We start from the raw sequence: 19,016 nt of genomic DNA, 5'->3' as shown, positions 1-19,016 counted from the left end.
CCAGTTGGCTGCATTGCTACCGATCACAAATGCAGGAGCACTCCATTACGGCTAATAGTTGCAAAGCAACATTGTAGAGGCCATACCATTGCCATCACTCACTGGCAACCGTAATTTGTTTCTTTGATAAAGAACAATACCGAGACCGTCGAGGCTCAATTCCTCTCATATCGGTCCTTCGCTTTCTTGGACTAATAATAAGCCACCTGAGTGGGCCATGAAATGCCCACCCACCACGCTACCTGCTTTGTAGGGATGTGACATCCTGGAAGACCATACTGCATTTCCAGAAAATCAATGAAATTGGCAAAGGATGTTTGATATAATGGCAAAGCTCACACGTGCCTCATAATCCATGTGACCATTTTAGGAATGGGATTAGAGCGGTTTTGATAAGGCCAAGTATTGCGCACAGGCCAGGAAAAAGATCGGCAACCCGGCGTTCCGAGAGGATCAAAACCTGCTCACTAGAGCTTATATCATCCATCAAAGGTAGCTCGACATTATAAGATAATAATCCTGCCAGATACAGTACATAACTCTCCAAAAAAGGAGAAACTGAAAATATCGCGGACAATAATACATGTTAAAACATGACATCAGCCACATAAATGGCAACCTGTGTACCGACTACAGTAGACAATAACGGCATTCTTGACTGCCGACTGCGTGCTGTAAACAATTTGAGTCCATTATGTTGCATGAATATTCCCTCTGATACCCATGTAACATGACATCAATAAATATGTGAATCAAATGTTGCATTTTAACCATGGACGACATCTGTAATACCTGTAATAGGTTAAAATAGGAGCTATTACTCACAACATTCAAAGTAAAGTCTTTGCAGTTTAAAACAACAAGAACGTTAACAAACATAGATGACTATGTGATGGACTGAGAACATACATTGAAACAAGATACGTAAATCTACTAAAGAACAAAATTTGTTTGTTCGCCAGGTGTATACATGGACACATGAACAAGCAGAGATATAGGTACAGGTTAATATACTGGAACATGAAGCCATATCACAAGTTACTCAATAATCAAAGAATACAACATATGAATTGCAAAACGTGAAACCATATGAAACCGCCATCACCCGAGAAGAAGATTCGGCAATAAGATCCGATTGGTAAGAAGTACTCAACAAAGAGAGACCGACGATAGACAATGGACGAAGAAGGACGGTATTCAATTCAACAATAACGAGTCCATAATGTCCGTTCAAGCTTTTCAGAAGCTGATGACTAAGAGGAGTCATCAGGACAATAAGGGTGCTGACGTAGAGATGTGTGGCTGTGCTTTGGAGGGGACAGCTGCCAGCAGGGAGAGAGTTGTAGCACAGACTTTACGTATAGGATGGTGTTACGGAGTGTGGTGGGGCCAGCGCCCTCGTAAGCAAGGGGGTTGGCGGACTGGTCCCCAAAACATCGAGGAAGAGTAACGGGATGGCGTGAGTTGTGCAAATAACCGCTGAAGGCATGCCGTAACTTTGCGGGCGAATCAGCCAGTCGGATGCCGGGTAACGCAGACTCGGCCTCCAATATAGGAGCAAAATTGGCCAAGCAACACAAAAGCCGTGCGCGGCTAATCACCATAACGGCATACAGCCAGGAATCGGAGTGCGAAGTCGGCATGAATTAAGTTGCAAAGCAACAAGGAAGGGGCCTTTACCGGCGCGCCGCTGCTTCGTAATTTGACTTTACAGAGAAATCAATAATGGGACTGTTTAAGCCACCTCTCGTGTCGGTCCCTTGTTCTCTCTCAACCATTACTGACCACTTTGGGGGCGTGGAAACGCCAACGCACCTGATACGTGTTGTAATATGTGACACCCTGGCAGTACCTCATATTCCATTTCTGAAAAGCCACCGAAATTAGCAAAGAATGTTCGGTATATCGGGCATAGCCTCCCTGCCTCGCATTGATCCTAAGTGGCCATTCTACAGAATGGATTGGGGCGTGATATAGTCGTCTGAACGCAAACCATAAAAAGATTAGGCGCCTTTTGAAATACTGGCGCAAGGATTGAAACCTGCCCAAAAGGATATCATCCATGAGTGCGGTAACTCCTTACACTATAAGACAGTAACCCTGCCAAGTAAAGCGACTACCCGCCAAAAAGCGAGAGAAATTGGAAATAACGGGGACAGGGCAATAGTGGTCCGCGGTCTGGGGTGTCTTCGCTATAAGGGCTGAGTCTTCACCAAGGCAGCTTAACTCCTGAATGACATCACCAATCACCAGAAATCTCATTGCATGCCAGCCACTCAAAAAGGTTGACATCCTTTAAAAGCCCGCATTATTTCCAGATTGAGATGACTGTGTAAAGATTAAAGCGACAGTAAAGTTTAAACCGAAAGAAGTGGTCGTGAAGCAGGAAACTTGACTAAGAAGAACTTGGGAAGGCCAAGCAGCTGATAAAACTGACATGTAAGAGAAGTTGAATTACAAGAGAGCACAAAAAGGGTCTTACCAAAAAATGAACGAAGTCAGATGTGTGAAGAGCTGGGTCGAATGAATTGTAATCATGGTCTTACATACCGACGACAGGGTACCTCGCGGATTATAAAACACATGTCAAATGTTCAACTGACACAAATCATCATCGCGGATTACGCTTGACTAAGACAACATGTGCCTAAATCAAATGAAAAGTAGTTTTTTGGGTCAGCCCGTCAGATGGAGGGAAACAAAAGGCATAAATTAGTTAACCAACAACACATTATGTCTAAAAGGCTTAATTCACCGGTAATGGAAAAGCAACTCCACAATGTTAAACCATAAAATTGACAAATTTGACAAACGTCTTCGCACTCCAAACATATGCATCTTTGAACAATATTTATGAACAATAGTTGGCAATATCTTGATAATATTTTACTGCAATGCCATCGTTATTAGTGATTGAAAGTCGAATGCTCAATCCTATCAGCTATATCATTGTGTTGAGATCACTTCCTTGAAATAGCAGTGTCTGGCGACAAAGCTCATCGAGTCTCCGGGATTTGTTTCCAATCCCATCAAATTGTTTTAAGGCAGATCTTTGGTTAATAAAACCTGCAAAATTAATCATTCCTTTTTCAAACAAAAACATCGAAGAAGGATGGGATTTTAAATGCTGTATAATAGGTCCGCTTTTACACAAACTGGCATTAAATCTTTAAAGAATTAATTTTCATTTATTCTATTATAGGCTTCACAGCCAAAAAAAGCCCAACAGGTCAACAAACAATAATATGGTCTAGCAAAGAATGGTGATGGGAGAATATTCTGAAAAAATAGTGAAAACAAATTGTCAGGAAAATGTCATTGAACATGAATGTGACACTCTATTGAAGCAGCAATGCTTGTGTTGTTCTCTAAAATGTTTCCACAATATGATTTTAAAACAAAATTCGTCCATCAGGACACCTGGTAGGGGAGAAAAAGAGGATGGCATAGATATGACCAATGTTCGTGCATGAACCTAGAGAGAGACCAATGTGAGACTGGAGATCACAACTCCGTGGGTCTTTGGTGAATGTAAACAATTGATGTAATAAAAAAATAATAAATAAGCTGTACCTTTACCATCACTCATTATATACATACAATACCAACATCTCCTCCAACCTCTCTTTTGACATTATACACCTTTTTCATTGTAAGGATCACATCAAGGCTGAGACGACAATGGACCAATCCTCATGCGTGAGCGTTTGCCGCATGTACAACAAAACACAAGTATTATCTTCCTCTATGGGAGGCCTGGCATCATGGTTCGGCCTCAACCTTAAGACTGACTAAACCTTTAAGAAACTAACGAGATAACAATATAAACAAGAAATATAATCAATTAAAAAGAAAAAGGTACTACATATAAATCCTTATTTACAGATGGGTTCAAGGATGGTGGCGCGGTGGCTTGTGCCCACTGTCATTGATCCAGAACAATCTCTTTCTCGACTACCAGATAACAGCCTCTATTTTCACACAGCAGAAGCCAATGCCATATCAACAGCTCTTAAATATATTAATAAACACCCTAAATATAAACAATATGTCATATTTTCAGATTCTCTTCGTGTCTTCAGGCTATTAAAAAATCATTCTTGTACACATACACTTTCTATTAGAAATTATTGAATTGCATTAATGAGCTTGCTTACTGGCCAATGCGACATCGTCTTTGTAGGTTACCCATTTCATCTCTGGGAACACAATAGCTGATCTTGCTGCTAAGGTGAGAACTCAACAAATCTGTGACACCACTTCTGATCCCATACTCTGATTACAAAGCTGCTTATTAGAACTAACATCCGTGATCTGATGCAGAAGAAGTGGGACAATCTAAGTAGGTATCAATAAATTACATGAAATAAAACCCTATATCGGTTTACACTTACTTGGGTTGTCAGTCCAGATTTGAAGAGGCTCATCATGCGACGATGTCGCATTTGCCACACTAGATACACTCATGCGTACCTATTGAAAGGTGAGGATCCTCCGTTTTGTATCCCTTTGTGATGAGAGAACCACGGTCAAGCATGTCCTGCTTGACTGTGTTAAATTCCCATCATAAGGGATAAATACTTCAATGTGAAGACAGTTAAGGATCTTTTACCACTGTTAATTTTCATTTAATTATTGTTTTTCTAAAAGAAATTGATTTAATGAACGATTTTTGAATAAGATGTTCTGTACATATATGTATTTTAATTATTGGTAGATTTGATTAGTAACTTAGATTGTTAGTGGCTGTACCCTCAAAGGGGGTCGAAGTAGCGTGAAGATTATTGTCCTCCTGAGAGGGTATGTAAGTCCCAAAACATTCAAAGTAAATTTAAACCTACTACTATTTTAATCGTAGAATATATGTTCGTTTACTCATTGCTTACTCTTGCATAAAATTAATTGTTCTCGTGACGGTATGGCTGGGAAATATTGCCGATGTTGGACGCTAAATTTTAACTCACTCACTCACTGATGATTCGGCTCACCACAAACACAAGATATATCTGATGGAATCTGTTTCCTCTGCACATACCTCACTGCAATATATTACTAAGCTATGTTCAAATCAGTCCAATCCAGCATACAATTGTGTTTTCAACCCTCTCTATGTAAACCGTTTCCTTAACTGCCAAGCCTTTACCCTAACCCTATCCCAGACAGAAGCTATGGGAAGCCTTAAAGCGAAATGTTTCCAGGTTACTGAAACCTATAAGCACATGAACTGTTTTTGCATGGCTGCTGATTTTTCACAATTCATGTCTAACCAAAATCCTGACCCAAAACCTAACTGTCATCTTTGGGTCTAACCCTATGGTCTGACCAAAACCCTACCTCACATCTTTGGGTCTAACCTATGGTCTTACCAAAAGCCTAACTGCCATCTTTGGGATTAACCCTATAGTCTCACCAAAAAGCATAACTGCCATCTTTAGGTCTACACTATGGTCTTACCAAAACCCTAACTGTGTTATTTGGGTCTAACCTGAGGGTCTGACCCAAACACTTATCCGCCATGTTTGGGTCTAACATATATGGTCTCACCAAATACCTTACCATCATCGTTGGGTCTAACCTATGGTCTTACCAAACACCTTATCATGAAACCCTAACCATCGGCTTTGATGTAACCTATGGTTTCACCAAAGACCTAACCCAAAACCTAACCAGTCATAAAACCCTGACTGTCATATTTCACCTACCCCTACTTATGTTTGTAGGTGTTGTTTTCCAAGAAAATGGTCTGGTGTGTATTTCTGTCGTAAATTCATGATAACAAGTACATATTAGGTGTAAAATGAATATCATTTTCTATCCCTACGTTACATACAGCACAATATCAACTGTCTTTCTGCTCCACATCGGTTCCTCTCTACCCTCAAACTGTTTAGCGGGGAGTTAAGCTGATACAATTCATTCGCTATTACTGTAACAGAGTTGCACGGGCAGAACAAGAACACAAGCACAGCAAAGGAAGGTGATCAGGTTTTATTCAGAGCTGCAGGAAGGCGTGGCAGACAGCAGGGCTCGAGGGGGTCAGGAACATCAGCAGAGCGTAGAGCACAGGGCTGCTGGCTGGCTAGATGCTGCTCCTAGAGGGAGATGTACTCCTTTGAGGCGGTCGAGGCGAGTCTCTCTTGACCACTGCACAGTGGGTCCTTATAAGCAGATTTCTGTCCGTCCATCATGCCACCAGTGGACAGGGAAGGTGCCATTGTCCCTTGTTAAGTCTGAGTTACTGCTGTTTTTTGAACCGTCTATGCTACCTCCAGTGGACAGGCGAGTCATTACTATGAGATATTACCCTGTTTGTGGCAGGGCGGCATTGTACAGTTGGTCAGCCTGGGGTCACAGTTGTCTGGAGCTCAGCTCGTTAATCCGTGATACCGTCCGGCGTGACCATATGCCAGTTTCATACACAGAGCTGCGACAGCTAGCAGTGCTGAGAGAGTGTAAGCACTATTTATTTGTTCTTGGCCGAAAATTCCAGGTTGTTTTATAGCTTTGTTTGTTTGTTATAGTTTCGGTCCCCTGAGAGAATAATATGGTGATATTATTCTATGCACAATCTAATAGTGTAACACTCTGCCCCACACTTTTAAAATCATTGGGGAACCAATTATTTAGGCGTGAAATGTTCGTCTAGAGGATGTCCCATGCGTTGTGATTTCAGTTCCTGGTTTAATAGTCCAATTCCTGTTCACCCAAAATATACGATATATAGTTCCCATTACCAACATAGTATCATGTATAGTCAGAGCTGTCCACCTGCTATCGGGCGCTCGCCGTGGAGGCAACAATTCAGGCGTTACTGCTCATGGAAGCGCTACTAGTAAAACACACCAACATAACACACACATACACTGGTATTGTTGTTTTGTTATACAAGGAGCAGGTCGACATATTGCCTCCTCTTCCAGGATCCGTTGACAGGGGAAGGGTCCCAGTTATAATGATGACACAGTTACACACATGCTGAATATTTACACACAAACTGAGTCCGAGGATTCCAAGACGTGGTGAACCGCGCGATCACTTGGCTCAGTTGTGATTGGCCTACCACAGCTCGTAGGGCACTGTTACCGATAACAACAGTAACACACAGTGGAGGAATTTACATTTCAAAAGATAGGTCCATTAGACTTTAGGGCGCTATAGGCTACCGCTACGCCAGGCCTACTCTTCACCAGGGCTGCAAAGCACCCAGAGTTTTATAACGTTAGATACATCTTCATACACACATTAGGATGCTAGTAATATGTACACACCAAGAATAAGTCCGAAGGTTTTGGAAAGCATGAGAGTCAAGCAACACTTGGCTTATTTCGGGTCGGGCCCCTTCTAGCACGCAGGGTCCTTTTAACATCAGTATCATGTTCATCTCAGTGCAACCTGTGGCTGTCATCCGTTCGTCCCTGGATGGATGTCCTTATTGCTCCCGTGGAGAGGAGTCGAGTCCAGGATAGAGATGACGGATAACCGGCGCCGCTGTAGACCGCCGGGGTCCTCTGCTTTCTCTCCATCCGGTAGGAGGGCGCAGACGCTACTCGCTGTCTGAAAGTGTTACTCGCGACCTTCCTCCGTGTTGACCGGTACCATCTCCATATCGGATGTAACGTCAGGTTGTGTTCTACCACCTACTAGTTTGGCAAGCCAGGTTCGAGAAATTTTCTATACATTACTATTCCCTAGCATTGCTACGATAATCACTATTACTGCCAGAAAATATTCCCAATGTGTTACAGGCCCTGTATCCATCTCGACCATAGTGGTATCTATATCCCGTAACTGTTGTACCAGGTGGTTCATAGGAATGTATTTAACGTCCTTAAGCGGCGCCCAGGCACTTTAGCCGAAAGTCAAATTATTAAAATGTATACGCAGTTGTTCCAGCATTAGTATTTCGAGATATTAGCTGCTATTGATTAAATTCTGAAAATTATCATTTACTGCATGGTACGTTTCACGGTGATAATAGGGTAATAACGTTAGATGATTATTGAGGCAGAACATGTTTCATTTAATCTTATTAGGCCTAATGGGGGCTTTACAGTGAGGGTTCTAGTTTGTCTTACATCTTCCTTACACACAACTGTAAATACTGAAACATCTGTACTGGCAATAGCCCATTGACCCTTTATATATAGGTTGCCTGTGGCAACAAGGCCCGAGGTCGGACGTCTGTATCACAAAAATAGTTTTACTTTGGCCGCATTTTGGGCAAACAAGGCAACAACGCACAATTGACTCAAATTGATGGGGTATACCGACTTTCGATAAAACAATATTTAGACATAGGGTGTGTGCAAGTATTGCTTTCTGATTCTTTTTAGCAGTAAGTACTGGGTACGCTTTAGCGTTTACGGCGATCAATGTTGTTTCTAATCTATACTGGGATAACATATTGTGAACTGAATTTGTTGCCTGCTTATTGATCTCGTTAATAGTGATTGGGACGGGTAGATTGTGAACTCTGTAAATTTCTGAAATGTCCATTAATATCCAAAAGGTACATTAACAAGGACCAATATTTTGTCGTCGTAAAGAATAGTGCTACATTTTAAATGTTTATAGTAATCCCAAAGGGCTTCGTTAGGCTCGTCTGGAAGTTTGAATCGTGGGGGTAGATGTACCTTTAACGCCGCTCAGAATGGTCAATAATGATGTTGGGGTAATAGTACTTGGGGACATGTGTCCTAACGATAACATATTTAGTTGTAATTGATATGCTCTAGATAACCTGTTAGAAGATGAACAGTGTCCCTTATTTCTTGGATTGCTAATTCAATTTGAGATACGTGGCTGTGGCCCATTCTAAATTTATGATACGTATATTTAACATATGCTATATTGCTTATCTGTCTGTCCACAGAGCGTAATTTTCCGAGAATTTCATTTATCTTATTCCTGTTTCCAGCTATTTCTACCCGGGAGGTATTTAGAATAGTGAGACTTTCGCCTACTACATGAGATAAGCGCTCTTGGTTATTTGCTAAGTTTTGAACATTTCGTTTTATGCCAGACAAATCGGCTTCTGAAACCGTACCTTCAAATAAAAACTTAAAGCTCTTCCCACAAAAGGTAACACTGATCGTTTGGGTCTGGTCAGTCGCTGATATTCGTTAAAATTGTTACCTAATGCTGTCAGGGTATTGTTGAGACTAACTGCATCTGCGTCTAATTTAGTAAACAAGTGAATTATTTTTGGTGCCTTGACACCCAAATGTTTCTGAATCAAATCACGTAGAACAAAGGTCACAGTTCCAATGTCATTACGACATTTTTTCATGAAGGCATAGTATGGTTCTAAGTCAATTACCAAAGTAAGTGTCCACTTTGATCGTAGTAGTCGATATCATTAAGCTTTTGAAAAATCACGCTCTCATACATCATAGTACCACTGCTGGCTATGCCAAACAATAATAGTAGGAGAACACTCATGTTGTGTTCTTGCAATGAAGCAAAAAAAAAATATATATAGATATATTGTCATAATTACATAATTCCCAGTCGTCAGCCTCTATTCTGATCTAATCCAAGTCCGTAATGTCGCCAGGTCAGTTGAGAGAGATTTAATAGTCCGTGGTCCGTGGATTACTTCGTCACATAGCCAGTCCCTACTTAATTCAAGTAAGTTAATGCCGTAGGGTCATAGTTTGCAATCATTATTATCTGTCCGTCTTGTCGTATCGTCCTTATATAATGCCTGTGGTCAACTATTACCTTAGTAATGAGAAAGAACTTGACCTGGGGATGGAATAGGACGTTACACATACCTGAGTCAATAATTAGGTAATGGTAAAATAAAACAAACAGACCATATATGATTATGCATTAAGTTAACCTGTCTCCAGTCTTATTACGAAGCCCTATAATAAGCTGGCTACGGCTTTCAGAAGGGTCTTGACCTTCAGGTCTCTTTCAGACTCATTAGTCTGAACACTGTTCACCGTGTTCACGATGTCCATTGGTTCGTCACTAGGTGGGGTCAGCGTCAGATTGTTCGTCAGAGGGTGGTCAGAGGGGTGTCAGAGTTACTATTGTAATTATCTTGCTTACTGTTTCTCAATCTTTTTAGCTAATTCGGCTAAGGGATATTATCTTCATCCTCTGAATCTGATCTCTCCCTACGATAGCGTTTAGCAATTCGCTTCAAGGGGTCACGTGGTTGTGGGTGGTCTTCGTCAGAGCTTGAATCGGATGGGGAAACTACATAAGTGCTTTTTCTCTTGGTTCGCCCATCTTTAGTCTTAGGGGATGCCATTCATCAATGTCAGCTATGCGTAGGTGTTCAGCATGTGCCTTGGTGGTGGTCCCGTCAAGCTGGTTTCGGGATGATGTAATGTTACTGGTGACGTTTGATCAATGACACGGTAGAATGGTTTCCATCTGTTCTGTAGCTTGCTCTTGCGCTGATGAAACCTATAATATACTGGGTCTCCAACCTTGATGCGGATTGGCTTGCTGTTCCTATCTGCATACTTGGCTTTTGTCGACGCTTGGCTTTCTTCATGTTCCTGTGGACCAGAACAAACGACTTGTGTTGTTGTTGTAGGGCCATCTTGTGTTCGTCTTCCCCTGGTACTTTCGCCTGGGTTGCAATAAATTGTCTAGTGGCAACACCACATCTCGGTTGTACAGGAGGAAGAAAGGTGAACACTTGGTGGATTCGCTGATGTTGAATCTGATGGCAGCTAGCGTTTGGTTCAAGTGAAGATCCCAAGTTGTCAGATTGTCATCTAATTTCTTGGCTAGCACATCATGAAGTGTTCTATGGAAACGTTCGACTCGGCTATTGGATTGAGGATGGTAATAGGATGTGGTCACATGATGAATGCCTAGGGCTGTTAGTGTTTCTCTTACCACACGGTTGCAGTTCTCGGAGCCGTTGTCTGTCAGGAGCTGCAGCATCGACCCATAGCTGAAAGATTTCCTCGATGAGCAGATGGGCCACCGCTTCCGCAGTCTTGTCCGGTACTGGGAATGCTTCTGGCCATCCGCTGAAGTGGTCCACAAAGCTGATTATGTAACGGTTTCCCGAGAGCGTGGTGGGGTAAGGACCGCTAAGATCCATGCTGAGCTTGGCAAAGGGGTATGGCGGCGTATCCGCTTCCTGTAGGGGTGGCTTCTGCTTCTTCATGGTGCGCAGCTTGGCAAGTGACACATCTGGATACATAGGAGTACAGACCTTTGTATAAGTTCGGCCAGTAGTACCGCACCTTGATGGCATCAAATGTCTTGTCAATGCCCATGTGTCCATTTTCATCATGATATTGCTTGACCACCATTGGCTGCAGATGTTCAGGAATATACAACCTCGGGTTAGGCTCGTCGTCCACTTCACTGATGAAGTATAGTAGTCCGTCTATCAACATGTATCTCTTCAAAGAGGCCTTGTCACCTTGTCCTTGGTTCAGCTGTTCCTTGATCCCTTGAATTGATTGGTCCTTGGCTTGTTCAGTTTTCATGTCGAGGGTACCATATGAAGTGGCGGGCTTGTGGTTATCCTTAGACTCTGGAGGCTCACAACTGGCGTAGTCTTTTGAGGGATCCATGGCTTGAATCAATCACGTTGACCTCCAAAGCGTTCTTAGGTCCGGCCAAGTTCAATCTCTGTCTCTGTCTCTTCTTCAGCTTGCTCTTGTGTCAAGTTGTTTCTGTCCGGGACTCTGGATAATAGGTCAGCGACGGTGTTGGTTGTCCCAGCGATGTATTCTATCTGACAGTTGTATCCTGCTATGTTCAAGGCCCAGAGCTGCACCTTCCTGTTCTGCATTGGTGACTCCAACAGGTACTTCAGTGGTTTGTGGTCCGTCTTGATGACGAAGTTGGCATTGTGGGAGGTAGTGGTCCAGTTTCTGCAGGGCGTAGTGGATGGCGAACGCTTCCTTCTCAATTGTCGAATAACGGCTTTGGGTGTCGGACAGTTTGTGGGACAGGAAGTGGACTGGCTTCTCTACCTCGGTGCTTCCATCGTCAGCCGGGTGAAGTTGGGTGAGACAGGCGCCAACACAGTTGTCGCTGGCATCAGTGTAGAGTACATAGGGTCGGTTGGTGTTCGGGTATGTCAGTAATGGTACAGCTGTCAGGCTCTGCTTCAAAAACCTAAACGCTTGTTCACACTTGTCAGACCACACAAACCTGGCATACTTCCTTGTGAGTTGAATCATGGGCTCGGCGATCTTGGAGAAGTTGGGAATAAAACGCCGGTAGTAGCTGCACATACCAATGAAACTTCTGACCTCCTTCACTGAAGTTGGGGAACTCATCTCTCGGATCGCCTTGACCTTGTCTCCATCCGGCTTGATCCCTTGATCGCTGATCACGAATCCCAGGTACTTGGTCTCCTGTTTGGCAAAGCTACACTTGGACAGTTTTAGTTTCAAGGAATGTTGCCTGATCCTGTCAAATACCGCCTGAATATGTTGAATATGTTCACCCGGGTCTTTGAAAAAATTAGAATGTCATCTAAGTACGCTAGGGCAAATGCTTCCATGTCTTCTAGTACAATGTTCATCAATTCTACGAAGATCGAGGGGGCGTTACGCAATCCAAACGGCATTACAAAGAATTCAAAGAGTCCCCTATGGCACGCAAAAGCAGTCTTCTATCCTTCTCATCCATCAAAACTCCTGCCAATATCCTGACTTTAAATCCAGAGTCGTGAAGTACCTCGCTTCGCCTAATTGAACTAGAATATCGTCGATTAACGGTAGAGGGATGCTCACAGGACGGGTAATCTTATTCAACGCTCTAAAGTCCACACAGAATCTATTTCCACCATCTTTCTTTTGAATAACTACTATCGGAAAGGAATAGGGAGATCGAGATCTTTGAATGATGCCAGCGTCTAACATTTCATTGATGGCCTTGTCTACAATGGGACGTTTGGTCAGGGGAGTTCGGTAGGGTCTCTTTTGATTGGGGTGGTCGCCGGTGTCTATCTTCATGCGAACCGTATCAGTATGCCCTAAGTCCATGTCATTTGTGGCGAATAAGTCCAAATTGCTGTCAATGAGTTTCTGAATGTCAACCTGATTCTCTGAAGCTAAGTCAATGTCTTCTTTGGTTGTCAACGGAATTTTGTCATTATCTAACAAGTCCGTCAGGCTAACTACATTTTCAGATGCTTGGCTTACTATCTTACCAAGTAGACAGCCTCTTTTAAGCCTAATATGTCGGTTGGTATTGTTCACTATCATAACAGGGAGGTCTTGTTTCTTGTCAACCTTAACTACGCTATTACTAACCAAAAGTCCTGATTCATTACTTACATATCCTCTTTCTAGTGCGGTAAACTGATACTCTTGGCTTGTTCCTACATTATCTTCTGTTCTTGACCTTTGCCCTTACTACATACCTACTCTGAGGGGCCAAGGTCACTCTAGCTGCTGCTCTAACAAGTGATGAGATATGGATGTCTTCTTCTAAAGGGATGTAAGTTTTGCCTATTCTCATACTACCTAGGTCGAAATATATCCTAACACCAGCTTCTGTCAACCAATCATGTCCAAGGATAACATTATGATTCATGTTGCTGACGACATAAAATTTGTGTTCAAGGGACAGACCTCGGAGTTTAAACTGAATTTTAGCACTTCCGTCTACTATCAATGAATTCCCATTTACCCCTTGCAAGGCTACTTTCTTTTTTTCTAACTTGACCCCTTTTAATGACTCAAATACTCTTCTATGTATGATCGATACTTCCGCGCCTGAATCCACTAAACATCTAAACTTCTGCTTTCCTATCTTTATGCTACAAGAATTTGGTCTACCAGCTAGATTGATTGAAAACGTTTCAGGGTCAGTTTCTTCCTCAATGGCTTCTCGTTGAGGAAGAGGGTCTAGTTTAAAGAATTCTCCGTACTAGTGTTTGTGAATCTGACTCTACGCTGAGGTTTGGGACTAGGACGGCGTGTCCTACGGAGTGTTGGACAGTCTGCTCTGATATGACCTTGTAAATTACAGTGCCAACACGTGATCTGTCTGGATCTGGAGGGGGGAGACATAGCTTGTTGGGAGACACCATTTACAATCCTACGCTGACGACATTCCCTAGCTTTATGACCTGGTTTATTACAGTTATGACAACGAGGTTGTGGCCTGAAATGACTGACATCCATTGCTTCTTCCTGTCTATTGTGATTGTTGCCCCAATGCCTATTTGGTGATACAGAGTCACTACGCCTACGGGGGGATGGTTCTGTCCTACGAGAAAGAGGTTCTGTCCTACCCTGTTTGCCTAGCCTAAGGTCAAAACGGGCCCTAAGATTTTGTTCCTGTGTTGCCGACGTTACAGCGGCTGCCAAATTGTTTGGATTTTCTCTCATAATCTTTTTCTTGAGGTAATCATACGCCAACCCGTCAGTAAAAATCCTACCAGTTGCCTTTCTACTGCCGCCCCATTCCCAGCCTGGCCTAATCCTGCATAAGCTTCCTCAGCTAAATTGAGTAGGCGTTCTGCAAACATTTGCACACTTTCTCCTGACATCTGTCTGATAGATCTAAGTAACATGAAAGCATGCTGAGCATCCGTAATTTCAGCGAATCTTTGAGCTAATTCTGTTTTTAATGCTGCCCAAGTGGCTTGATCATGATCATTCATATACCTTTGTATGAAATCGCTAACGGTCCCTGAACTACTTTGGAAAGCAATTAGTTTGCGTTGGTTATCATTAGCATTAGTCAGAATAGCCCATTTTTCTATTGACCAACCCATTGACGGAAGGAGGATGGTTCTCCTTGGAAATTTGGTACAGCACTAGCAATGCCCTGAGCTCCTAACGCTGCTGACAAATTTGAAAGTTGCCCCGTGATTTGCCCTGCAATTCCCTGTAAAAATTCTCCTAATTCCGGAGCTGCCATTTCGTAGTGAAGATACAAACAACCTTAGTTACTCACCGATGCTGCACGAACTCCTGGTCTTCAGATCCGGGTCACGGCATTCAAATCAAGTGTCTCGTCCCTTCGTGTAACAGAGTTGCACGGGCAGAACAAGAACACAAGCACAGCAAAGGAAGGTGATCAGGTTTTATTCAGAGCTGCAGGAAGGCGTGGCAGACAGCAGGGCTCGAGGGGGGTCAGGAACATCAGCAGAGCGTAGAGCACAGGGCGGCTGGCTGGCTAGATGCTGCTCCTAGAGGGAGATGTACTCCTTGAGGCGGTCGAGGCGAGTCTCTCTGACCACTGCACAGTGGGTCCTTATAAGCAGATTTCTGTCCGTCCATCATGCCACCAGTGGACAGGGGATGTGCCATTGTCCCTTGTTAAGTCTGGAGTTACTGCTGTTTTTGAACCGTCTATGCTACCTCCAGTGGACAGGCGAGTCATTACTATGAGATATTACCCTGTTTGTGGCAGGGCGGCATTGTACAGTTGGTCAGCCTGGGGTCACAGTTGTCTGGAGCTCAGCTCGTTAATCCGTGATACTGTCCAGCGTGACCATATGCCAGTTTCATACACAGAGCGCGACAGCTAGCAGTGCTGAGAGAGGTAAGTTAATTATTTATTTGTTCTGGCCGAAAATTCCAGGTTGTTTTATAGCTTTGTTTGTTTGTTATAGTTTCTCGTCCACTGAGAATAATATGGTGATATTATTCTATGCACAATAGTGTAACATTACCAAATAGTGTCTTAAACTATGATGTATGGACAAACCATGTCAAGTTTACATTTGACAGGGAGTAATCTAAACTGTTGCAATGTTTGTTTTGTTTTTTTCAAGAAAAACCCCGAACCTAACGTTAAAATGCAACTAAGACAATCCATATATTGAGATTTTTATTCCACTAGTGAACGATATTATACTAAAATCTCTTGCAAACGAGTTTATCTGCACGGATATGTCCACACTTTATCCCTCCATTCAGTTTGAATGTCTTAACCCACCATGTTGTCACTGGGTTTAGGTGAATGTCTTCACCTGAATTACACCAATGCACATTTCAGTAGTGGATTATATCATACTAAAAACACTCATGTGTCCATTTAACACAATTTAGCGCGCATGTTGTAAGGTCCGTGCATCAATGCTCAACGTGAAAAGTTCTGACACATGTCCACTCACAACAGCATCTGAAGATCAACACCTTTTTTTCTGACTTGACACTTGCTGGTGTGCGTCAGACGCCTCATATATGTGTCTTTTAACACTGTCTTACAGTAGACGCATTCAAAGGTGCCATCATACTGTCTTGTTCCATTAAAGTATACCGGCAAACCACCTTGACGCTGGCCCCGTCTTCTTTCTTCTCCTCCTTGGCAATTGGTTAGGCCACAAGTTGACCTAACATTAAAACATTTAAAAGAAACTAACGAATTACAATATAAACAAGAATATAATCAATTAAAAAGTAAATATAATGCATATAAATCCTTATTAACAGATGGGTCGAAGGATGGTGGCGCAGTGGCCTGTGCCACTGTCATTGATCTATATAAACAATCTTGTCGCCAATGGTTGAAGGGATGGTGTAAATCCAACTAGGGTCCATGCAGGTAGCAAAGTAATGTAAGTCCCCATGGTTCCTAGTATGGTGATCTACCTTCAGTTGTTGGCGATCTATAGCCCGTTTTTATATTGTATTGTCTTCGTAAATAAAATAGTTTTACATGTTCATGCTAGTTTTAGACTCCATCTGTGATACTCTAGTTATTTTACAGTCCTTTCGCTGACTGATTCTTTAGCAACTTTGATTTATTATTTATATAAAACATTTCTCGTCACGATATGGCTGCAATATTGCCGATGTGACGTTAAATCATAACTCACTCACTCACCACTCACTATAAAACAATCTCTTTCTCGTTTACCAGATAACAGCTCTATTTTTTTACAGCAGAAGCAAACACCATATTAACAGCCTTAAAATATATTAAAAAACACCCTAAATATCAACAATATATAATCTTTTCTGACTCACTTTCATGTCTTCAAGCTATCAAGCTCTGGGAGTGTATGCTAAAGATACTTTGCCTGTACTCAAATCTTCTATGATAAGAAGAGGGGTTGGACTTATTGTAAATACAGACTTCAGTCAAAAGAAAGGCCGTCACTGGGTTGCTATGTATTTCAAAGGAAATAGAGCAGAACTGTTTGATAGTTTAGCTGAACCGATTGATGCTGTATTTGATAGTTATCTAACGTCTTATGTTCAATCATACTTGCACAATGGTGAACGGATACTATCTGTAGATTCAAATGTATGTGGACTGTATTGCTTGTATTATTTGTTATGTAAATTTAAAGCAAAGTGGAGTTTTCACCATTTTTTCCACCAGTTTGATGTTAAACACTTCATCTGGAATGACAATTTTATATCACAATATGTTTGTCAGTACTTCAAATATTGTACTCCTTCCTGTTTTACTTGTGAATAATGAAATTCATGTATGATATTTAACATGTGAAAATAATTTCAAAATAGAAAAATAGAATAAAAATAGTTTAGACTAAAGTATTATTGTTTGTTGTTCATAAATACTTGCGCTATTAGTGATTTAACTCCGTTGTGTACTGAGCACAAAACCAAGATACATCATGGAAGAAGAAAATACTTGTCCGTTGCCTTTCAAAACGCCTACGACCATATGGGTGGTAGGTGGATCCTCTAGTGGTAAAACCGTTTGGACTGCCCGTCTCATAAAAACAAGCCAACACCATGTTTGATCATCCACCGAACTTGATTGTGTATTGTTATGTCGTGTGGCAAGAAATTTTCTCAGACTTGGAGAGAACAGTTTTAATTATTCGCTTTCAAAACAGTCTACCTACAGAAGAAGAACTGAAATCAAATTCTTTGGAATCGGATCAACGATGTTTGATTATTTTTGATGATTTTATGCAAGACATTTGTAAAAGTCCAGTGTATTTAGATCTGTATACCATGCTCTCGCATCATTTAGGATTGACAGCATAAATCTAATGCAAAGTATCTATCCAAGAGGTGAATATGCAAGAACCCAGTCAATAAATACACATTATTTTGTGTTATTGTCCAACCCTCCAATAAAATTTTTAGCATCACAGATATTTCCAGCACAGAGTAAATATTTTACCGTGATAATTTCATGATGCTGTAAGTGGTAAAAAAAATTTGGGTATCTTGTTGTAGATACCCAGGAATATTCCCTGATGAGATGTGTACTGTGTACCTGCCACAGTCTTAACCCTATGAATACAGAAAATACAACCATAACACATCATTTCACTTGCATCCCTTCAACCTGAACACAGAGGTATGGATACTTGTGGACGGTTTGGTGATTTTGTTGCGGAGGCAGATTGTGTTGCTGTAACATATACTTCTATTTATGGAGAAAATACAGCGACAGACTAAGATCTGTCAACAGTTGGCCCATTCAACTGAAACAGTCACCAAAAATCAATGGCTGAAGCTGGATTTATTTACACGGGGAAGTCTGATAAAGTCTACTGTTTTAAGTGTAAACTTTGTGCCTCTCAATGGATAGTTGAAGATGATCCACTGTCAGAACATTTTAAATTGTCTCCTCACTGTGACTATATCAATATGATAGCAGCATCAAAGGTAAATCAAGGAAGCATAGATGATGAGATAAAAACCTGCTCCAACAGTAACCCTATCATTTTAAAGCGGAACAGCTACCCTAAAGCATCAACATGAGTGGACTACTAGAAATACATGTCACTTTCTTATCGGTGTTAGCACAAGCTAATCCTGCACAGAGAAAAGCCATGCTGACTCATACTTCATCTGAACAGTTCATGTCAATTATTACACTAGTGTATAATATTCTTGTTGGAAACATACAGCTAACAGAAGACGATAAAAGCCGTCTGTCACGACACAAGAATGCCATTCGAATCTTAGCCAGTAAGAGTGTCAGCAGACGCAGGAAACGTGAGCTCATCGTTGCATACCATTCAATTTTACCTATTTGCATAAGGAACTACCAAGCCTACTTGACCTCAGTACAAAATGAGCAAGCCTATGGTTCTTCTGGCGAGAGAGAGAATTATCAGAGATGATGTC

General features: G+C 41.8%; 1 long non-coding RNA gene across 1 annotated transcript; it reads left to right on the top strand.

The window, feature by feature from the left end:
• The first annotated feature begins 3,882 nt into the window (after positions 1–3,882).
• Positions 3,883–18,778, top strand: LOC124280479. Its single transcript, XR_006899687.1, has 3 exons — positions 3,883–4,050; positions 4,594–4,596; positions 18,768–18,778. It is a non-coding gene; the product is annotated as an uncharacterized LOC124280479 (long non-coding RNA).
• The last annotated feature ends 238 nt before the right edge of the window (positions 18,779–19,016 follow it).

This window comes from Haliotis rubra, unplaced genomic scaffold, assembly GCF_003918875.1.
Source record: "Haliotis rubra isolate DU_JTF1 unplaced genomic scaffold, ASM391887v1 Scf2682, whole genome shotgun sequence".
NCBI lineage: Eukaryota > Metazoa > Mollusca > Gastropoda > Lepetellida > Haliotidae > Haliotis > Haliotis rubra.
This window is presented reverse-complemented; position numbering and strand designations above follow the sequence as displayed.